Below are 24745 nucleotides of genomic sequence, written 5' to 3' on the forward strand. Positions count from 1 at the left end.
CTGTAACTTTACTGTATAAAGAGCAAACATCTCCAACATGTCAGGAGTAGTTAGTCATTACAACAAGTGTTTGTGAACTAAAGATCAAGAATGTGGGATCCTGTTTGTCCGTGATTTGAAGAGCCCAGCGCTGCTCCCGACGCAGGGAAAACCAATCCAGGTGAAGCCAAAGGGAAGATTTGCTTCACCATATTTTCTAGTCTTTGGTTTGGAAACTATTCAGCGACGCTTCATCTCCTGCTTTGCGTTTCTGTAGGCGCCCGTGCTAGCAGTGTCCAAGCGTTTTGTTTTCTTTCCCCCCTTTTCGCACCGTGCCCCCCCTAGGGGGCGGGCCCCACACTTTGGGAAGGTCGGCTTTAGAGGGAGAGAGAGAAATGTAACAACTTTTCCTGTGTAACATAATGCATTTTGTATGTTCTGTGAGTATATACACAGAATTATTTTTCTACTGCATGAAACTACACAAAGTAAAACAGTTTACAGTGCTGAACATTAGAGTATACATAGAAGACGTGTTTTACCCGTACATACTGGTGACGGATCTCCTTCACTCTTTCACTGTTGGGTTCAAATGCACTTTGTACAATTGTTTCGTGCGCATTTCTTTTCTCTTGAGCACGCAATTGTTGTAATTGACACAGATCCAATATTGCCAAACACATCATTATCCTCTATGACAGCGCTTTGAATTTCTTTCAACTTTCTTGCATTGTTTGCAGTCACCGTTGCACAAATGGCTTCCTCTTGCTGCAGGGTAAAAAGGGCCCTCTTCCACCTCTGCGAGGCTGTCTTTCAATCCTTTGCGGTTCAGATTACAGTAAAATTACAATAATGTCCACTAAACATGAGATATTATGAGATGTTGGATTACTGTCCAGTACTGTACATACCTGTTCTCCCTACGAAATGTTTGAACGATTGAGTTCACAGTGGTTCTTCCAACATTTGGTCGCACCCTCCGACCAGCCTCATCCATTGTGAGGCCGTGATTGACAACATGGTCAACAAGTGTTGCCCTACTTTCATTAGGGATCTGCGTATGTGTTTGGCGTCTTCTCCCTGTTTTGTCCCCCCCATCCTCACCCCTCTTCCACGATGCTGACCTCCCATTTCTGTGTCACAGAATTGTAGAAATGGTACACACTATGTCCTGCTCGGTTCATATATGCTTGCCAATTGAGGGTTCATGGGATTGATCCATGAGTGGCTGTGAACAATTGGCCTGTCATTGGTTACAACTAATACTCCCCACACCTCCTCGTCAGTGAAGGCTGAAGTTCACCTGAGAGAAATTGTTCAATTTCGGGGACATTTCCAGGAAAAAATAATTTAAAAAGGTATAAAATTTGCTTGACAGAATTTGAAAACTAATTCACCAATTTTGTATGTAATGACTCAAACAATGAAATGAAGACTATTAGTTTTCTTGGGAACGACAGTTCATTTTGACTGACATGACATAAGCAAATGATAATGTTGTCGACGGCAGAGGATTGTATGAAAGCAGCTGATACATGTTCAGAGGAAGGAGACACTGCTACTATGATGTGCACAAATGACTAAATGTTGTGGAGGTTGCACTAATGGTTTTGAGAATTCTTATTCTAATCTGAGAAAAGCTGTAATGTATTTGTGTTTTCATCCTGCAAGTTAACAGATATGTGATAAAGGCTCTTCACCCCTGATGAAACACCAGGACAGCAGTGTGTGAGGAAGAGGAGGAGAAAAAGGAGCCAGCAGCAGCTGAGAGGTGCAGAGGAGAACAGGGGGTGAACAGACAGCTGTTGAGGGACTGGTAAAAACATTTAAAGCAATTTCTAGATGTTTGCTTCCTGTATTTGCAGACATATCTCCAACACAAACTATAAGCTCATTTCTGCCGCTTGTATCTTCTTCTTTCGGTCACCTCCCACAGCTCGTGACCATAGGTGAGGACGTAGATGGACCAGTAAATCGAGAGCTTCGCTTTTACACTCAGCTCTTTGTTCCCCACGACGGACCAGTACAGCGTCCGCATCACTGCAGCTCCCTTCTCCCGTCGCTCGTGAACAAGACCCCAAGATACTTAAACTCCACTTTTTAAAAGTCAGTGTAATCAATATTATGCTGTTCATCCCGCCCACCTTTACTGTGCAACAGTTGTTATATAGGGTGAACAGCTCAGAAATCCAACTGTACTGCTGTATTTGTATATCTATGTCACAATTGCACCTGAAGCTGAATTTCCTCTTGACCTCTGCTAACCTACCCTTTTTTAAATCTGTGAAAATGTCGAACCGAGCCGGGTCAGGTGTGTCCATATGCCCCTTCTATTCTTCATGCAGTATGAAAAATAAACACCTGCGCTTGAAGCTCGCTCCCATAGGTCACCCTCCTCTCCCTCCTCGTGATCTGATCATCAGTAGACATGCTTGGACATGTCCAGGTCTGTGTGCCACCAATGACCCTGCCAGCATTTTGTCCAGTCTCTGCAGGGCCTAGCAGATGCAAGTGTGGGCTGTTTGGCATGGGACATATGCCGTGTGTCTCTGAGGCCATCTGGACATCAGCATCCACAGCTTGCTTTCCCTGCTCTATCATCTTGCCCCCACTGCCTTCCTTTATCTGCATTCCTTGGTCATTTCCACCTTTTTTAATCCTTTTATGGTTTCTTTCTTTTGCTCCATCTACTTTATTTACATGTCAGGCAAATCAACCAATCCACATAAATGCCAAGACCATAGATAGATAGATAGATAGATAGATAGATGTAAAAACCCTACCTTTTATTTGACTCTGTAGAAGCTGATGCATGTAGTGTGTATTCAGCTTCCAGCTGTGAGAAGAAAGGGCCCACTAAAACATAAACGCAGGCCGCATGTTAGAGAATGGAGAGAAACGACTAGGAGGATTCGTTTTTTCCCATTACGAAGATGTGGAATTTCAGATGATTTGAAAAAGAAATGTAAACATTTACAAAAAATGTTCTGATTTGATGACGAGCCATTTTCAACATAAGTTTAGTAAATTCTTGGGTGTAGAGTTAGAAGCTGAGTTCATCTGGTGTAGCAGGAGAAGTACATTGTCACACCGTGAATTAGACTTATTCTTAGACACACTCGTGATATGCTTTATAATACATAGTGGGTTTGTATAATATCCTGTGTTTCAGGACGTGTTACATTTTTTATTGATTCTTTTTCATAGCTGTACTGATTATAGCTGTTTTCACACATACACTGTAGCTCTGAACGTTAACCAGATGAACTGAGCCTGTAAATCTCAGAATCAGCAGAGTGGTTAATAACCCTGCCAGCTGCATAGTACAATGTGTGCATAATATTTACAGAGTCCATGTGAGAGCATGGTAATTGTCCAGAGAATCCACTTTGACCCAAGGTTGATGTTGGCAGCAGCTACGGGACATTCATGCTGTGTAGAGATGATTCCTAATATGGGACCCTGACTAGATAAGTGCAAGAGAAAAGATAGATGGGTTAGCAAAAATGTATAAATATTGTTTCACTTGAGAATTGAACAGTTTAATTCAAAATGCAGCAATTTAGGGCTCTTAACTGCTTTCGCTCTACATACATCTCACTCATTTCAAAAACACTTGCAGTTTTTAAAAGACCCTCTCAGACTGCTTTAACTACCACTTTTTCGTCACCTGAAAATGTTTAATGTTTCTAATGTTTTTACCTTTATTGGCTATGACTGCTTTACCAAAGTTACTTTTCAAATTCAAATTTTGTCATGCAAAATGCACAAAGACCCTTCACATAGTGTGTATCAATTTAATACAAATTAAACTGCATCTAGATGTGTAGGTAAAATAAATGTACAAATTTATAGTTTAAAATACACTCATTTTGATTTGTTTTCCAAACACATTAAGTTTAATACAAAGTATCAGATCAGTGTCATTGAAAATAGGCTGAATGTAACTTGGTATCAGATCAGAAAGGAAATCACTGCTATCGCACATCATTAGCTCTCAGTGCTTGTACGGTGTTTAATGTTACTGCTGCTGTTTCTGACACACTGACACTCTGTCAAACGTCTGTTTGCTCGTGTTGGCCGAATGGAAAAACAAATTAATCCCTCGTCACAAAGTTATTAGCAACATCAGGGGGACGGCGAGAATTCACAGACCAGTGACGCCGAAACATGAAATCATGCAGAGTGATGTCGTGGCCTCTTCTCCTCTCAAACGGTGTGCACGCTAAGTAACCATGGTTACAGGGGGATGCTCTCAAAGTCATAATCCCAGTAAAACATGTCAGGTTACTACACACATGTGAACTCAACAATGTATTCCAGCACTAAAACCTAGTAAAATAAATCTACTGTAATGTTTACTGGTGTAACCGTAATGATGCTGACTTTTAAAACAAGGTTATTTCATCATTCCAGAGTAATGATGTACGCATCGTGGCACTAATGCTGTTTCAGCAGACATCTCAGTGCATTTTGTTTTAAATATCAATTTAAAATATGCATGTCCGTGTATTTAAACCATGCCATGAACAAGATGACAGAGGTTAATGTACTTCCTGTTCCACATTCACTGAGGATTAACGAGATCCAGAGGACATTTCAAGTAGCTGCACAGAATAAAGTTAATGTAGATATATGCAAAGAATAGTGTAAATGTGGAGTGATTATTATTATGAAAATGAAAACATAAGTCAGTGTGGTGTGAATGAGACACTGTGGGTTCAGATATTTTATTGATTCCGGCTGCAGCTCTCGGCTGTCAGCCGTACATGCATCACACCACAAAACTCACAAGAAACCTCGATTCCCCGTGTTTCAACTCGGCGGGCATGATTGCGGATGCCGTGCAGGTGCGCCCGCACGGCCCCGCAGGCCACGCCCCACCACAGTAAAGAAAAAAGGAAGTGACGTGATTGTGAACATAGATCTCATTAAGTGTTAAAGTGCAGAAGATCTAGTGGCAATAAACAGCAACAGGATGCAGTTTGATGCACATCTGCAGCTGCATTAAATATGGTCACTGTTCAGGTTATGTGGCATAAAATAATGCATTCATAATTTGCTTTTTTGCAGTCTGGTATTTTTTGAATTATTGATTGAGTAAGTCTATAAATTAAGTTGACACGTCACATGTCCTGAATACTTAATAATCACGTAAAATATATAACAAGGACAAAGGAGAGAGCAGAGGAGATGAAGAGTGAAGCAGAGATACCAAAAGAGCGAGAATGATGTTGAAGAGCTGAGCGTCCACAAACCAGGAGAGCACATCGTTTAAAACAATCCTGTGTTCTGTTAGTAACACTTTAACTCATGCACCAATCAAACAAAAGGAAGCATTCTTCATTTTTGATTTTACTTTAAAGAAATCAAAAAGTAGGTATAATGTTCATTCATAAGTGTCTGCATTCTGACCCTTCAACCTGCCCCGACAGACGAATGGATCTAAGAACTCTAATTTGTTTCAACAAGTGAAGATACAGCTGACACTTTGCAGTGCAGAGTTGAGTTTTTTGTTTGTTTGTTTGTTTGTTTGTTTGTTTGTTTGTTTGTTTGTTTGTTTGTTTGTTATTAGAAGGGGGGGTATATCTAGAAACAGCTGCAGTCCCTTGGGCAGATGGTAGGACACTAATTGTGGCATTCATTGAAAACGCACACACAAAGGCGGCTCAGCACCATATGTCCTTGGTGCCCTTGTGTGACCGTGGCTGCACCCTGCTGCTCTTTATGGGTGTAAAGTGGAAATAATTGGCTTGCTTGTCTGGGAGAGGTTGGCGAGATTGTTAATCAAAGTGAGAGAGAGCTCTCAGAGAAAGGTCAGAGAGACGGGGGACAGAAAGGAGAGAGGTATAATATTTAAGGCCAGGACAGAGCGTGAAGAGGTGGATGGACAGACATGGGAGACACCACCATTCTCCTTCCCTCTTATAGCTCGGGTCTTTTATTCATTAAGGTCACACTGTCATGCTGTGAAAACAACACTGGGAGAGGATGTAGACCAGAGCCACACACACACACACAGTAGCATTATTATCTTTCTTTATTGATTTTTAACTTCCTTCCCTATTTTGCATGAAGTTCACACTTATACAAAATGAAATTAATGTTGCCTGTGGTTGTAGCTGCACATGCAGAATGTTTTGGTTTTGTGGAGCCTTTATTTTGCTTGAAAATGAAACGAAGAAAAAGTAGAATAAATCAACCAAGAACTGTGGGTGTTGCTTGAAGTACAGACTTTTTTAGTCACCACCTGTTTTGAATCAGCCTCATCTTTACTCACGTTTATCACCCCAGATGATAGCAGCCACCTCCTCTAACTGTGATTTAGCACATATAAGTGAAACTGAATCAAAGTGAATGTACATGCCTGTTTTCAATTTAACGATGCTACTGAAAACTTCTGCATAATCAATGAGTGACTGTTTGATCATTAACATCAAAAATGTCATTTAATAAAAAAGTATCCACAGTCAAAATGCCGAAGCAACGTGTGAGAAACAAACTCCAGCCTTACTTCTTCCATAGAGATTAAGAGGGCAGGTAACAGGCACTGCAAGTAAAGACATCAGTAATGAGGCGAAAGCTCTTGATTAGTCGTCCGACGCTTCGCCTTCACCGGAGATCCCTTCAGAGATTTACTCCATGGAAGAGTTTCCCCTGAGGCATCTGAACAAGTGATGAAAACTGATGGTCGAATGGTGCGGCCTGAAGCAGCAGGGCGCAACATTTGACCTGCTGATATTCCTATGTGACCGCAAAAACAGCAAACAAATAAACGTCACAACAGATGGCAACGATCTGGAGAAACTTGACTTCATTATTGTTCCACTCGTACGTTTTATTACTCTGATTTCAGCGTTTTCGCCTCACAACTGAAGCGTGCAGTTTACTTTGTGTGCACTCAAATAGAGGGGACTCAACTAGCGCCACCTGTGGCCAAGTGCCATTGCACCTGGCTCTGACACATTTTAATTCCCATTTCATGCACAAAACATTAGATTTTTCTGAATGTACCACAGACCTTCGAGCTGGCAGTAGTTAAGCCGTCACTGTGCAGTAAGACTGGCGGTGGTGGCTGGTGTGTCTACATCAACATGGAATAGTGCAAGAACTCTGTGCTAGTTTCTAATCACTGCTCATCGCTGGTAGAGTTTATGACGGTTCAATGCACAACGTTTTATCTACCTTGGGAATTCAGTGCTGTGCTCATTACAGCAGTGTACATCCCACCCAGCACTAACGCCAAGGAGGCGACCAGCGAGCTGCAGAACTCAAACCCTGATGGACTGTTTATTATCGCCGGAGACTTCAACCACGCAAATCTCAAGTCAGTGGATCCTAAATTCCATCAACATGTGGACTTTGCATCAGTTGTTTACACAAACATTCCCAGCACGTACAGAGTGAAGCCCCGCCCCCACCTTGGATACTCAGACCACTTGTCTGTTATGCTAATTCCAGTATACAGACCCTGTAAACCAGTTCCGAGACAGGAGAGAACCTGGCCTGCAGGAGCTCTCTCTGCTCTTCAGGACTGCATTGAGCACACTGAGTGTGGCATGTTCAGGGAGGCTGCAACAAATGGCGTCCACACCAACTTGGAGGAGTACACATCATCTGTGACCAGCTACATCAGCAAGTGCACCATCAGGACTACCATAATACTCTCCAGCCTTTTTTACTTTTATTTTTGGGGTGCCAGCTAGAGGCTTCTCTGACAAAGGAACTTTGCTACTGGGTCAATCCCCCACCTCGATTCAGGAGAACACAAACACATACCCCATTAACCCAGCTAACACCAACTGACTCTCTAAATTAGAAGATTACAACACGAGGCTTATCCTCACAAGACTGTGTATTAAAAAGTGAGCCCACACTCTACAGGCCCTCTCAAAGAAAGTCCAGCAAATAAGTACCCAAAATAATATGAAAAATGCCTGTTTCCAGGGATACAAACAACCTCGTACTCCAATTCAGTATAATTCACACACACACATACGCTGGGTAAGTAATAACTGAATTACTGCCACCTTAAAGGCCTGTGGTAAGAAGTCTTGCAGGATGGACTCTAATAGAGACGTTGATAGTTTGGAGAAAGTGCTGACTTCCTTAAGTTAACTCACAGAGATCAATCAGAGAAAATGAGTCTAAATATTAATAGTATTAAAAGTAACTGTACATAATGACATGTCTGTGAGAAGGTTATGAATATTATTTTCTCTTGTGGTAAAAACGTTTTTTACTATTTACCCAGAGTTATATACAATGACTGTAATAATAAGATCATCCACCTCTGTGTGACGAGGGTTTGGCAGCTGCTCAGCACATTGTTGACACGCAGTATTGAAGAAGTTATAAAACAATCAGAAAGAAATCTACTGTAATGAAATTATTCACCACTGCTATATAATCCATCACTGTGATTTTAAATGTTACTGAGAACTGAAGAAGGTTTACAGGGAATACTATTCTTACTATTCAGGAGTACTAAAGTCTTGGATGGGCTCTTTTACATTTTGAGAGAGCCAGATTATAGATCTAAAGATTGACTGAATGCAGAGTTGAGGCTCAGCATCTCCATGTTAAAATCACTCACAGCATTTATTTTATCTCGACTGAGTATTAAACCAGAAAAAAGTGTGAGAAATAGGAAAGACCCTCTGAGTGAGGGCGGGGTGGACACCTGGGGGTGCTGGACTCATGCAGACTATGTAAACTGATCCTTCAGGAATCAGAAGGATGAGTAGGCAGAACAAATAGTATTAATTATTAAAACTAACAGGGACATAGCATAGGGAGCATAGTGGCTCTTTAATAATCCACACATTACAACGTGTTATTCTTTGGTGGAGCTGAGGACGCGGTGTTGTTTCTTTCTTGCTTAAACTTGCTTTTTTTCTATTCTTAAATCGTTTTTTGCCAACTTTTGGTTTGTTGTGTGACATCTGGGAGCAGAGACAATTTCTATGGACGTGGAGTTTATTGGGAATAACAGGAGGAGAGAAGCTGCACAGGCATGTGAAGACTGCAGTATACCAGCTGTAATGGTGGCTTCACTCACTGCCACGACCTCATTTCACAGACATTTGATCATATGCCCGCCATTATGGCGCAGGAAGCCACTGCAGTATATAAGCCATGTACACGCTGATATAGGAGGAGGAGTCAAAACCAGAACCAAGACTTTGAGTTTTTTCCACAAACTCTTAATTTTTAAAACCTCATCCTCTGTATATCTGTACGTCTCTGTGCTGGGACTGGAACTGCACTGGAATATCATTAAAATGGTAAAAACCAACACAATTAGACACTTGTGTCTTCAACCCAGCTGTGGAGCTGCAGCACAAAGTTTACAAAAATCAAGAGGTGCATGACCGGCTGACACGGCACAGGATGTGATGTGAAAAACGTCACGCGACACGGCGACAGCTAGAAACGACAGCTGCTCCATCCAAAGTGGGACGGATGCCGTCTTTGGCTGATTTTTCCAAGCAAGTTTCCCAGTTATCTATAAAACCCACATTGTGTGTTTTTCAATACGACTCAGACAGAAATTTAAAGAGAACATGCAGCTAAACATGTCACTGCTCTGATTGGGGAGGGGACTGGTTAAATGTTAATTTTATTGAGCTCTGATTGATTAAACCAGTGTCTTTAATGCCAGTGTGAATTATCATTTTACAAAAGTGTATATTTATCTGTAGTCAGCAGTTTTAGGTTTCTTGAAGGACAACTCACTAATTTCTAACGTTTCTAACTTCACATTTCCTAATATAGAACTGCCAATAACCCGTTTGTTCCTCAGCAGGTCAGTAGTAGTAATAGTTTGTCCTTTCTTGAAGTGTTTACAATGACTCGCGATGCCTTTCGTTGTGCCTCGTCCATACATTTTTACCTCGTTCACTGTGAGTGTCACGGCGAATGGGATGAGCCGTGTGATGAATTAAATGAGGATCCAAGTGCAGGCACTCACTGAGATGCAAAGGTGGTTTATTGTAGCACAGAGCACAAGGTGGAAATGGCAACATGGAACAAAACTAATCTATACGGAGACGAACTAAACTCCTGAACAGCAAACATGAACACGAACATGAAGGAGGATGAATGGAGGCATAAGAAGGTGGACGGCAGGGTAAACACAGTAGATTCACAGCTGGTACACGGGAGCTTAACAGACGGACCAGCGACGAGAACATGAGAAGACACGACTTAAATACACACAGAAGAACTCCGGGAGATTACACACAGGTGAGGAACACAGCTGGAAGTAACTGACAAGACGAGATGGGGGAAGCAAAACTGAACACACTCACATAAGACACGGACCTTCACAATAAAACAGGAAACAAGAAACAACTACACAAAGACGCAGACTAGACACTGAACTAAACCTACAGGAGACACGAGGGCACCAGAACATAACCTAAGAACTAAACCCTTAACCAGAATAAACTGAAACATAGATTTATATGATTAATAATCAACAAAGCACAACAAGGGAATCAGAAAACAACCCATAATGCAAAATTAAACCAAAACATAAGAACTCAAAATGACCCAGAACCGTGACAGTGAGTGACCGTTGTTGAACACAGGTGGTTGTTCAGTCTTGAGATTCCTTTCCCAGGTGTTTCAACCATCATAGGTCAAATTTTCTTTCTTTTTCAAGCTTTCAAGACTATCATGACCTGGAGGACCAAGAACTTACTCAGACAAAATTTCAATTTGATCTTAAAAATGATTGTATGCTTGTTGGGTCACTGCAATAAGCTCCATCTGAAACTAAGATGAATATATAGCTTCAAAGCAAAAGAAAATGGGTGATGAGTTTTCTCCTGCTCTCCTTCATGAACCTGTAAAAGATGCTTTGACTCTATAAACTATCACTACTTTCAAATAACCTTTATAAATGCGCATAAGACATTAAAATATATTTTTAAGCATATGGTCTTTTCTTTGTTCTGTGCTCTGAAGCCAACACCTCCTGACCCACAGCCTCAAACACACGATTAAATGTCAAAGTGAGGAGAGAAAAAAGGAAACAAGAGAACGGGGAGCAGAAATTCCATCTGTCTGAATTCTAATGAGTATTCACAAGTTACAACTGTGTCTTTCACAACTTCAGAGGTGAAACCATGGGAGTCGCTCCGAATGAAGGCGAGGAGGTGTTTCGATTTACACCACTGTTAGAGGGACAAGTGAAAAACGCCAGAATGTGTCTGTGTCTGACTTGACCTGGATATCAGGCATAGAAAGGACTGTAGCTGGAATTCTAGGAAAGGTAAAATATCCCAACAGATGACTCCTCTGCTGGGATATTTTGTTGGCTATCTGTTATTTTACCACAGGTCAAAGGTCAAATGGACAGTGCCTCCTGTCACAGGGAATTTAATTTTCATCATGTGCACTTCTGCTAAATTATTATGGGTCATGCATCCCTGCACTCCCAAATCAGGATGTGCTATTTTCAATACCAAGGACACTCCAAAGGCCGTCGTGTGAGACCTTGGTGATTCTGTGAGCTGTATGGCATGAAAATTTAATCTTCGATACAAAAGTTGTTATTTCTATTATGAACTGCTGAAATAAATTGTGAAAACTGATGAGAAACTGGCTTTTTGATTAATATCGCACACTTGAAGTTGGATTCAAAAGACTGCATTAATTTATCATAGTGTAAGCAAAACCTGACATGTGTGTCAGCAGCTCAAACAGAGTTTAGTCCAGTCTGGATCAGCATAGTAAAGCTGCACACGTTCTACAAACGTGTTTATATGTTTACTGCCAGTTGTCTTCAGCAGATCAGTGTCAGCATGTTGGCTGATATACTTTTTAAAAATGTTATATACACACACTACTGGCCAAAAGATTTGGAACACCCCGATTTTTACAGCTTGGACTGTTTGGGGTCTTTATCCTGCTGTAGGATGAAGCCCTGACCAACTAGGTGCATACCAGAGGATCCTGCATGGTGCTGCATGAATGCTGTGGTAGCTGTTCTGGTTCAGGGAGCGTCTCTGTACCAGTCACTGACCCTGGATCAGCAAACAGCCCCAGACCATCACACTTCCTCCTCTATGTTTGACCGTTGATGCCACACACTGTGGAACTTTCACCTACTCCACGGCGTACAAAGATCCTGGGTGATGAACCAAAGATTTCAAATGTTGATCCATCATCCATAAAACCTTCTTCCAGTCTTCAGTAGTCCAGTGTCGGTGTTTCATGGCCCAGACAAGCCTCAGACAAGCATCTCCTGTGGAGAAACTTCCGGCTCTGATTCTTATTTCTCTAATTACTTTTTCAACATGAGCTCAGGCCAAGGATGCCCCAGATGCTTAAGATAAAACAGATGGCTATCGGCTAAGTTGAAAAATTTAAAATACATGTTTGTTTTTTATCTTAGTGGGATTACTGGCAATGGAAGAAGGAAGCTGGCTTTGACGACGGTGGCAGATGGTGATTGGTTCCTGCTCACCTCGGGAAACTAGCGGACGACACAGCAGAAAGAACTATCATCCGAACGTTTCCCAACCAGAAGCCGTGGGTGGATAAAAACATCCGTGACGCTCTGAGATCACGCACCGCTGCCTACAATGAAGGGCTCGTCTCCGGTAATATGGACCTATACAAGGCTGCGTCCTACAACGTGCGCAGCGCGGTCAGAAAGGCAAAGCGGAGCTACGGGGAAAAACTAGAGTCACAGCTACGACAGTGCGACTCTAGGAGCCTGTGGAAAGGACTGCGGACTATAACGGACTATAAACGACCAGCTTCTTCAATGATGAATGCCGATGCTTCACTGGCTGATGAGCTGAACACGTTTTATGCTCGCTTCGACGCCGCAGCAATTAAAACAACAAACGGCTGCGCGCGCTCGGAGTACACCAGTGAAGAAAATGCATTCGTCATCACAGAGCATGCCGTGAGGAACACCTTCAGGAGGGTGAACACCAGGAAGGCAGCAGGACCAGATGCAATCCCTGGCCGGGTCCTTAGAGCCTGCGCTGATCAACTAGCACCGGTGTTCACGGAGATCTTCAACCTCTCCCTGGCCCAAGCTGTGGTTCCCACGTGCTTCAAACGGTCCATTATTGTCCCTGTTCCAAAGAAACAACAGCCCGCTTGCCACAATGACTACCGTCCAGTAGCACTGACTTCAATTGTGATGAAGTGTTTTGAAAGACTGATGAGAGATCACATCACTTCTTCACTTCCTCCCACCATCGACTCACTTCAGTTTGCTTACCGGACTAATCGTTCCACAGACGATGCCATATCTCACCTGCTCCACACATCCCTGAGTCACCTGGACACTGGCAGAGGGAATTATGTTAGGATGCTGTTCGTGGACTACAGTTCAGCATTCAACACAATAATTCCCTCTAAGCTTTTCACCAAGTTGACGGATCTAGGACTCAGCTCATCACTGTGTCAGTGGATCCTCAACTTCCTCACAGACAGACCCCAATCAGTGAGGGTAGGAAAACAAGTCTCCCCCTCCATCTCACTCAGCACTGGAGTGCCTCAGGGCTGTGTTTTAAGCCCCCTGCTGTACTCACTGTACACTTATGACTGTGTAGCCACATCCGACACCACCTCCATCGTCAAGTTTGCTGACGACACTGCTGTTGTGGGCCTGATCTCCGACAACATCGAGACGGCCTACCTGGAGGAGATTAGGAACCTGGAGACCTGGTGCCAGGAGAATAACCTCCTCCTAAACATCAGCAAGACTAAGGAGCTGATCGTGGACTTCACTACAAAGCAGGCGAGGAATTACAAACCCCTCATCATCAGTGGCACGCCAGTGGAGAGAGTGGACAGTTTCCGATACCTGGGTGTCCACATCACTCAGGACCTGTCATGGTCCTGTCACATCAACACCCTGGTTAAGAAAGCCCGTCAGCGTGTCTTCTTCCTCAGAAGACTTAGAGACTTCCATCTGCCACTGAAGGTGCTCAAGAACTTCTACTCCTGCACCATCGAGAGCGTCCTGACGGCAAACATCTGCACCTGGTTTGGGAACAGCACCAAGCAGGACAGACGAGATCTGCAAAGGGTGGTGCGCTCGGCAGAACGCATCATTCAATCAGAGCTCCCTGACCTGCTGTCCATCTACACCAAGCGGTGCAAGTCCAAAGCTAGGAAGATTATGATGGACCTCTCCCATCCCAACAATGGACTCTTCTCACTGTTGAGGTCTGGGAAGCGCTTCCGCTCCCTTAAGGCCAAAACAGAGAGAATGAGGAGGAGCTTCTTCCCCCAGGCTATTCGGGCCCTGAACCAGGTGTAGGACTGGACTCTCCCAAACACGTCACTATAAGACTGGACTCTCACACACGTCACCACACGCACCACCACACATTTCCTATAATCCTATAATTCCTATAATTTATAATCCTTATCTTTATAATCTCTTCTGCTATTTGCACATTCTTTACTGTAAATTTCTAAGTTAATTTGTAAATTTTTGTAGTAAACTGTAAATTGTAAATATTGTAAAACTTTTCACCCCCATGTCATACTGTGTATGGTTGTGTGTGTGTGACAAATAAAATTTGAATTTAAATTTGATTTGACCTGTCATCAGACCATTGAACCAAATGAAATCCAGGTTATTTATCAATTCTGATTTCTGTTATTTCCTTTAGTTGGAACAATATCAGCATTCTCCTACAGCCAGTGCTGCAGTTAGGGTCTTTAATTCTTTGGACAATAAGATTTTTTTTCTTGTTGTTGCCTCTGTACACCATCACTGTGGAGTTTAAATAACAATACCAATAAAAATGCCAACAGAAATGAAGCCTTTCAGTTTCAGTGTAAGGGGTCTAACAAAATGATTTAGCTGGTGAGGAATTAAAGCCGTTTTGACAGCACCCCATTTTTAACCTCAAAAGTAATTGGACAGTTGACTCACAATTTTTGGCACATTATTAAAAAGAAAGAATGAACAAGAAGACCACAGAAGACATGATTCAAAAAGTTTTCCTTAGACAAACTTATTTGCAACATCTAATGACGTTGGTATGAAAAAGCATTTGCCCCCTTCCTGATTTCCTATTTTTATATGTTTGTCACACTTAAATGTTCCAGATTATCAAACACATTTAAATTTTATAAAAACATAACACAAGTAAACACAAAATGCAGATTATAAATGAAGGTGTTTATTTTTAAGAGGAAAAAGATCCATGGTGGTCCTCTGTGTCTCCTCTGTGTCTCGGTGTCTCCTCTGTGTCTCCACTGTGTTTCCTCTGTGTCTCCACTGTGTCTCCTCTGTGTCTCCACTGTGTCTCCTCTGTGTCTCGGTGTCTCCTCTGTGTCTCGGTGTCTCCTCTGTGTCTCCTCTGTGTCTCCTCGGTGTCTCGTCTGTGTCTCGGTGTCTCCTCTGTGTCTCGGTGTTTCCTCTGTGTCTCCTCTGTGTCTCCTCTGTGTCTCCTCTGTGTCTCGGTGTCTCCTCTGTGTCTCCTCTGTGTCTCGGTGTCTCCTCTGTGTCTCTTCTGTGTCTCCTCTGTGTCTCTTCTGTGTCTCGGTGTCTCCTCTGTGTCTCCTCTGTGTCTCGGTGTCTCTTCTGTGTCTCCTCTGTGTCTCCTCGGTGTCTCTTCTGTGTCTCCTCTGTGTCTCGGTGTCTCTTCTGTGTCTCCTCGGTGTCTCCTCCTCGGTGTCTCCTCCTCGGGGTCTCCTCTGTGTCTCGGTGTCTCCTCTGTGTCTCCTCTGTGTCTCCTCTGTGTCTCGGTGTCTCCTCTGTGTCTCCTCTGTGTCTCCTCCTCTGTGTCTCCTCTGTGTCTCGGTGTCTCCTCTGTGTCTCCTCCTCTGTGTCTCCTCTGTGTCTCCTCGGTGTCTCTTCTGTGTCTCCTCGGTGTCTCCTCCTCGGTGTCTCCTCTGTGTCTCCTCTGTGTCTCGGTGTCTCCTTTGTGTCTCCTCTGTGTCTCCTCCTCTGTGTCTCCTCTGTGTCTCGGTGTCTCCTCTGTGTCTCCTCTGTGTCTCCTCCTCGGTGTCTCCTTTGTGTCTCGGTGTCTCCTCGGTGTCTCCTCTGTGTCTCCTCTGTGTCTCCTCCTCTGTGTCTCCTCTGTGTCTCCTCCTCTGTGTCTCCTCTGTGTCTCCACTGTGTCGCTTCTGTGTCTCAGTTTCTCCTCTGTGTCTCCTCTGTGTCTCCTCGGTGTCTCTTCTGTGTCTCCTCTGTGTCTCCTCTGTGTCTCCTCCTCTGTGTCTCCTCTGTGTCTCCTCGGTGTCTCTTCTGTGTCTCCTCGGTGTCTCCTCCTCGGTGTCTCCTCTGTGTCTCCTCTGTGTCTCGGTGTCTCCTCTGTGTCTCCTCTGTGTCTCGGTGTCTCCTCTGTGTCTCCTCTGTGTCTCCTCCTCTGTGTCTCCTCGGTGTCTCCTCCTCGGTGTCTCCTCCTCGGTGTCTCCTCCTCGGTGTCTCCTCTGTGTCTCGGTGTCTCCTCTGTGTCTCCTCTGTGTCTCGGTGTCTCCTCTGTGTCTCCTCCTCTGTGTCTCCTCTGTGTCTCGGTGTCTCCTCTGTGTCTCCTCTGTGTCTCGGTGTCTCCTCTGTGTCTCCTCTGTGTCTCCTCTGTGTCTCGTCTATGTCTCCTCTGTGTCTCGGTGTCTCCTCTGTGTCTCCTCTGTGTCTCCTCTGTGTCTCCTCTGTGTCTCGGTGTCTCCTCTGTGTCTCCTCTGTGTCTCCTCTGTGTCTCGGTGTCTCCTCTGTGTCTCCTCTGTGTCTCCTCCTCGGTGTCTCCTTTGTGTCTCGGTGTCTCCTCTGTGTCTCCTCTGTGTCTCGGTGTCTCCTCTGTGTCTCCTCTGTGTCTCCTCCTCTGTGTCTCCTCTGTGTCTCCACTGTGTCTCTTCTGTGTCTCGGTTTCTCCTCTGTGTCTCCTCTGTGTCTCCTCGGTGTCTCTTCTGTGTCTCCTCTGTGTCTCCTCTGTGTCTCCTCCTCTGTGTCTCCTCTGTGTCTCCTCGGTGTCTCTTCTGTGTCTCCTCGGTGTCTCCTCCTCGGTGTCTCCTCTGTGTCTCCTCTGTGTCTCGGTGTCTCCTCTGTGTCTCCTCTGTGTCTCGGTGTCTCCTCTGTGTCTCCTCTGTGTCTCCTCCTCTGTGTCTCCTCGGTGTCTCCTCCTCGGTGTCTCCTCCTCGGTGTCTCCTCCTCGGTGTCTCCTCTGTGTCTCCTCTGTGTCTCGGTGTCTCCTCTGTGTCTCCTCTGTGTCTCGTCTATGTCTCCTCTGTGTCTCGGTGTCTCCTCTGTGTCTCCTCTGTGTCTCCTCGGTGTCTCCTCGTTGATCTTAGCTGGGATTGTTGTTATTGTTCTCTCTCTCTCTCTCATGCCTCCCCACCTGGGCAGAACTCATTATGGGTTCCTGCCTTTGGCACATGCACTCCAGCCACTACTTAAGGTGGTGTTTTGATTACACCTGCCTTCTTGGACTCCCTGGGTGGGATGCTGAGGGCACTCCACTCGGAGACTCTGTCGTCCTACTGGAAGACTTCAAAGCTCACGTGAGCAACGAAAGCCAGACCTGGAGCCTGCAGCATCAGAACCTGAGCAGTGTTCTGTTACTGGACTTCTTCCATAACGAACACCATGTTTGAGCATAAGGTTCTCCATAAGTGGCACCAGGACACCCGAGGCTGCAGGACGATGATCGATTCTTTGTCATCAGATCTGCGGCCATATGTTCTGGACACTCAGGTGAAGAGAGGGGCTCAGATTAGAGCTACAACTCCTCCACATCAAAAGGAGCCAGTTCAGGTGTTTGGGGTATCTGAACACCAGGACGCCTCCTGGGTGAGGATGAAAAAATGCGTGCATGCAAACACTACCAAAAACATAACCTAGTTGGCAGAGATAATAAAGGATGGAGTGAGATAAAGACAGAAACGTGTGTTTAGCTGATTCTTAGCTTCTGAATCCAGAAAGTTTGGTCTAGTTTTGGAAATATTTTTACTAAAGATATCATCTGTGCAATAGTCTACCAACAATGTTCACCATCATCTCATCTGTGTAATTTTACTGCATCAAGATACTGTAGTTAATCTGACAATGATAAATGGATATAAACAACAGCTATAAATAACAGCGCGCCAACTTTTCACTGGTAGCATGAAATTATTCTAATACAGCTCACCTCCACCTCCCTCTACCTTTTTTCTAACTCTAATTATATTTTTTTTAACTGCCACTGAAGATAAGAGTGCAAATGTTATTCTGTGTAACAGCTAAGTTATGACTCTCTCTGACATTTTTTAGAAGAAATTATTAAAAACCCTAGACAGATGGCTCCTTTCTTATGTAAAACTATGCAGATGAATGTATTTTCTATTAGCATATATTAAAGTGTTGAAGACAGTGTCAGTGTGCTCTCTCTGTGCCTCACATGGCTCTGCAACCGTTTAGTTTCCAGTGAGAAATTAACTACCTCCAGTATTAGGAAGCACATAATGAAGTGACAACTTCCAGTCCTCACAAAGCGAGATGAGGAAAGGTAGAACTGAAGGAATGTAGAGAGATGTGATTTGTGACTTAGCTGAGGAAGCTCCATCCAACACTGAACACTTGATATTTCATCCATTACTAGAATTTACGCTGTACCAATGATTTTTAAAAATATTACGCTATGTGTAAGAAATATGTCCGTGATGCAGAGACCACTCATCCAGTATACACACAGAAACTATTCATGAGTACATTAACACCTAAAGTCAAATTCAAATCAACAGTTACACCAACTCAGTGATTCTCACAGTGTGTGACTCACCCCAGGTGACAGGTGGGGGCAACCTACCTGGTGAAAATGTCGTGTAGAACTAATGTTTAGTTTCAGAATCATTTCTAGTGACAAGTGTCACAAATAGTTGTTTGAAGTGAAAGTTTCTGTATTTTCACAACAAAAGTTACTGATGAATTTAATGTGAATTAGAAATAAGTTTACACTTAATTATAGAAAAGGTTGGGAAGCGCTGCTTTAACTGGACTGCAGGAGTATAATGTGTGCACGGGGAAAACACAAAGAAATCAAATTCAGCACTGTTGCAACGTCTCGTCGTTAGATGAAACACATTTTTTAGGTTTGGGGTAAGAGACACTCACAAAGCAAAAATATAAAAGCGCTAACATTTAGAAATAGATGCTGACGGTAGGATCCTTCAGACGTGTTTTATATTAAATAAACTTCGTCTGCTTCTGTTGTGACTTTTTTATATGAATATAAATACAGAAACTTTCTCTTTGAAACAGTATGATTGATTATTCCCAAACCTGCTTAGGTGCGAGGTCTTCTTGTTCAGCATCGGTGTCTGATCTCACAGATGCACTTCTGGAAAAATGGTCAAAAAACAATGGTTGGGGGACAGAAGACATCTGGAACTTTGGAATAGAGTCAGAGATGAATAATAACTAATGATTAAATACAGAGTGGTGCATAAACACATGATAAATGGTAAATGGACTGGTTCATATGTAGCGTTTTTCTACTCAGAGCACTCAACACGCTTTACACCACTTGCCTCATTCATCCATTCACACATGCACTTTTTTCTATGCTCTTTCTGTGTAAGTACTACCCAACATTCACATGCATTCATACTCCGATGGTTAGTGTCTTCCCCGAGGATATTTGGCATGCAGACCAGAGCAGACAGGGATCGAACCTGCTCTCCCAGTTAAGCTACAGCCACACCAACACACTTCAGAGAGTGAAGAAGAAGAAGAAGACCTCGGTGCATCACAGGAAGGCTCCAGCAGCATAGGCCTACTACAGTGTGGCTATGGGGACACCTGATCCTGCCCTGACTATGAGCTTTGTCAAAAAGGAAAGTTTTAAGCCTAATCTTATGAAAAGAGAAATGAAATAAAATAGTGGCACATACAAAGACATGCAGCTTGTGGGGATAGGTTAATTGGAAAATCCAAATTGTCTCACATTAACTGGCTGAGTTAATGCAAGCACACCATTGTTTTTCTTGTGACATTACCAATAAGTGTGATGTGTCACATGGTCCTCTTCCTATTGAAAAAACTAAAGTTGTATCCAAGATGGCCGACTTCTAAATGGCCACCATGGTCACCACCCATCTTGAGGAGTTTGCCCCCTCACATATACTAATGTGCCACAAACAGGACTTTAATATCACCAACCATTCCCATGTTATTACGCTGTATCCATAGAAATGGCCCACCCTGTAGAACAAGCACTTTGCAATATTCTAGAGATCTCAGACCTACCATTTATCAGCTCAAACATCCAACGACATGAATGCTTTAAAAGCATCAACATCAGCTCTTCTCTGACAGCATGGTGGGAGTTTCTAAAATTGACGGAGTCTTCATTAATCCCATGCAAACGTACACCTATCTGGAACAACCCTGACATATTACAAAACAATAATATGATAAACTTTTCAGATTGGAGTGATAAAGGAATCAAATATTTAGAACATATACTAGAAGGAACAGAATTTATTTCATTTGACGGACTAGTTACACAATATGGGATCAACAAGAAAAGATTTTTAGAATATCAACAAATTAAATCCATAGTAAAAAAGAAATTTAAACCGGGTCAAGTTGAACTACAAACACCACCAAGTGTGGTTCAATTTCTTACTCTTAAACCCCCCAAATTACTATCCAAAATATACAGAATGCTTTCTAAAACAGATGAATCAATATCACTTCCTATTGCAAAATGGGAAGCGGATTTATCAGTTAACTTAGACCTAAACTTCTGGTCTCAGATTTGCTTAAAAACCTTTCATCTAATCAGAAATCCCAGTCTTCAATTAATTCAATACAAAATATTACATAGAGTGCACTATACAGGTCATCGGATGTTCAAGATGGGCTTTACGTCTACCAACAACTGCTCACACTGCCAAACCAATTCACCGGACAATTATATCCACGCTCTTTGGTTCTGTCCACCAGTTCAGAAGTTTTGGCGCGAGATATGTGAAGACTTATCGAAGTGTCTGAAATGTAACATTCCAACTTCCCCCTTAGTGTGTTTGTTGGGCAGCTTAGATAATGTCACTTCAGAAAAGAATATCGCCCATATGGTTTTCACTGCCCTATGCATAGCCAAGAAAACTGTCCTCATGAACTGGAAAAATAAAAACAATCTTAATTCTAACCAATATAGAAATTATCTATTAGATTACATTAGTCTTGATACAGCCTCTGCCACCACATCAGATCAATTGCTCTGGGCTCCTTTGATCAGCTCCATCACCTAGTGGGGGTGGGGGGTCATAGTTTGGTGCATCCTTCGCTGTTGTGATTGGTGTGGGGGTAGGGACAGGCTTAGGGCGTCGGGGGGTTCCCCAGGAGCGTCTTCCTTGGAGGGCTCAACCCGGGGTTGTGGTCATGGCCTATTAAGGGCTCTGTTGGCTCTTAGGTGATGGTTTCCTCGTGGCTGCGTGCAGCGGGGCTAGGGGAGGGTCTGTGCTGACGGACGTGGGTTACTGACCTGGTAGCCTGGCTGCCCCTGGGTGGGTCCGGGACGGGCGTAGGATTCTGGGGGTGCTCCGTCGCTGGGCTGGGACCCTGGCTGGGCCTTGGGGGCTTGGGTCCTGGTTAGTGTAAATGGCCTGTACTTGTATAGCGCTTTACTAGTCCCTAAGGCCAGTGTACCCACCGGCTCACTCCTTGGTGGCTGCAGGTGGGTGTATGGGGGCCCAGCCCTGGCGCAGGGTGCCGCCAGTGCATCAAGCCACCTGGGGGGCTCTTCAACTGGTGGGGGAGGCTGTTACATCTTGCAGGAGCTCTCCTCTCTTCAGGAACTCACTCTGCAGGAGGGGGAGATATAGGAGAGGTGGAGGAAGATCTCAGCCTGGGCGTCTATTGTCTTGTGTAGTCTGGAACATGAGTGGATGACGCGGTGGGTGCAGTTGTCTCTATGGTGGGGTCGGGTGGGCTGTCCCGGGCTGTGCAGCCTGCTGGAGCAGGGGGGCTGGGAGGAGGAGTTGGCCATCCAATTGGGGTCTGGAGTGTGGGGCCTCCCTGCTGCCGAGCCGGGGCAGTCTGCTTTTCTCCACCCCAGAGAAAAGGGTAACAGTACCTGGATCTGGGTGCAGTTTCCCCCTCCAGGGGCAAGGGTACTTAGACCTGGGGTATAGAGTACGCTTGGGGAGTGTGATTGTGTGTACAGCGTCTCTTTGTGTTTGTCTCCACGTTGGGTGAGTGTTGAGTAATTGCATATGAGAGCATGAGGGTGGGAATGGATGTTTGTGTCTGTGTGTGCCTGTACGTCTGTGTCTATATGTCAGGTTGGGTATCAAACGCCACCTCTCTGGGGACATCTCAGGCCCTCTAAGGTATGGAGGTCTATCTCCCCCACCACTCCCCCTTCCAGTGGCGGACTCCCTCAGACATCGGTGCGTTGGTGGTTCTTTGTGTCTGGGGATGGGCGTCCAGGTACACACCGGCTCACTCCTGGTGGCTGCTTGTTGGGTCCTGGGGCTCACTCAGGCCACTTCAGGGGTGGGGTGCCCTCGGCCTCTCGGCCTCGGTCACTCAGGCACAGCTGGCTGCCGGCGGAGCTCACGGGCGCGTCACTGCAACCCCCCCTGGCTTCTGCTCCGCGGCTGCTGAGTGAGCCCTCATCTGGGACTCTCCTCAGCTCTTTCTGGGACAGTGGCGCGGCTGCCCCTCTGTTGGTCTTCCTTGGTCTCTTGTGTTCTGGGGGCCTCTGGATGTCTGGAGTTTTGATCTCCTCCATACCTGCTTCACGCCCTGGAGGACGGGGCTGTGGCCCCCCCACACCCTCTAGCAGATCATTACATGAAGGAACCTTTTAAAAACAAAAAACAAGCGCGTCCATGCTCACAGGTGTACACACGGGCGATCACACCCACAAACTACACCCTTTTTGGCTCCTACCTCAAAGCACACTGTGTTCTGTTGATCTTATGTGCTGCACAATAATGTTTAACATTTAGTATTTACTGTTATATTCACATAGATCATTGTGATGCTGTTTATTCTATTACTCTTGTTCTCTTCTGCTTGTTTTCTTTTTTCTTTCTCAGCAGGTGATCCAGGTGTAGATGTATTTTTTGTCTGCTTATTTAGTTGTTTTTTGTTTTTTGCCCTTTATCACCGTCCCTCTTCCCTGCTGTTTTTCTTTCCCTCTTTCTTTCTCCTCTTTCTTTTCCCCAGTCAAATCTGTCCCGTATTTAGCGGGTGAAAATAAAATAAAATAAACAATAAAAGGTGAATCAAATAGATCATTACGGCAAGGCTGGGATGGTCCATTTGGTGAAGTAAATCCGTTGGGCATCTTTCTTTGCCTTTAGACAATAATTCTGATGGCAAAAGAGCCAAACGGGACAGGCAAAAAAAAAAGATGATGTTTACTTGCTTTTCCTTCTAAGTTACTTTATTTCTGTCGTATATTATTTTCAGTCATTGTCTACAATTATTTTTATTATCGTTATATACTAATAATATTATTGTTGTTACCTTTGCTGTCATTGCTATTATTATGGAGGTACTGTAAAACAAAAAAAGAGGCATAAGTCTTGTGCGGCCTTTGCATTGAATATGTTCTTGCTTCTAATAAAAAACCCTGCAGTGTTTTAATGGTGTCTCATTGCTATCATACCAAAGTGACTCTCATATCTTTATTGGCTGATTCAGTCCTCCTACATGTGACCATGTGAGAGGATTCTTGGCTCTCTCATTTGTTAATAACAGGTTTTAAAATTCCCTTACTAGATAAACTTTACACCGCTAATTCATTTTAATAGGCAGAAAGCTAAGATCAGTCCCCTGTGTTTGCTTCCCCAACTCAAGAGACGTCTTGTGTCTGAGCTTGCCTCGCAGAGCCACTGAAAGGAGCACTGAAGCATGCTAACTCTGGACACTGTGAGACTGTCAAGAATGAAACTGGATTATTAGCATCTTGGCACTGTATACATGCAAGCTATTTGGGTGTATCAGCACTGGAGCAGAGAGGTTAACAACCCAACCAGGGAGATTGACTAGGAACTAATGAAGCAGCCATACCTTTCCCATTCTCTGAGTCTATTTATCTGTCTGCATATTCTACCATCTGCCTATGCAGTGCTCTATGTCCACTGCTCCATTGCTTCAGCTCTTCCATCTGTTCACATTGGTTTCCATTTCTTCATTAGTATTTTTACAAATTTTTCAGTTCATTGGCTAGTGTCCTACCTTGGCTGGAGAAATTATAATTATTAAATATTATATTATTTTGATTAATTGAATATGTTGAGGAGACTGGAATTAACACAGATGAACTATTACACATCATTTAACTAAATGCCAGATAGCACAGTAACTATCAGATGCACTAATGAGCGTTTATTTACAGCTGCCGGAGGCTCGTAGAGCATAGTACCAGCATGTGAACACACCTCCCCTAACCCTACTGGAACTTTTCTGGCCCTAAACTTTCAGACACCAAGTCAATAAAATGTAAGATGTACATGTGTTAGGTTGTTTATGTCATGTTTAGTGCTGTCAGGAAGCAGCAATGTGGAGTCCGTAGCTAGCTGGATAAGCTCGCCTGAGCTCCCAGGTGAAACAGGCTGTGTTGGTTGCAAAACCTCCAGATGTCCAGAGGCAGCTGAGACCACAAGCTCAGCCTCTGGGAGAGATTCGGTCTCTACGTGGCTCCTCCTCTCTCTCAGAAACACACTGACGGCAAGATACCTCTCTCTCACCGAGCCCGCTGGGTCCATTTTGTGGTTGCATCCTTCTGTCATGTCCAGTCCTGTGGCAGACAGGATGAGGATCCAAATGCAGGACTTG

Source organism: Rhamphochromis longiceps, linkage group LG2, assembly GCF_057381845.1.
Source record: "Rhamphochromis longiceps isolate RC_006_pf linkage group LG2, R_longiceps_female_GT1.1, whole genome shotgun sequence".
Taxonomy (NCBI): domain Eukaryota; kingdom Metazoa; phylum Chordata; class Actinopteri; order Cichliformes; family Cichlidae; genus Rhamphochromis; species Rhamphochromis longiceps.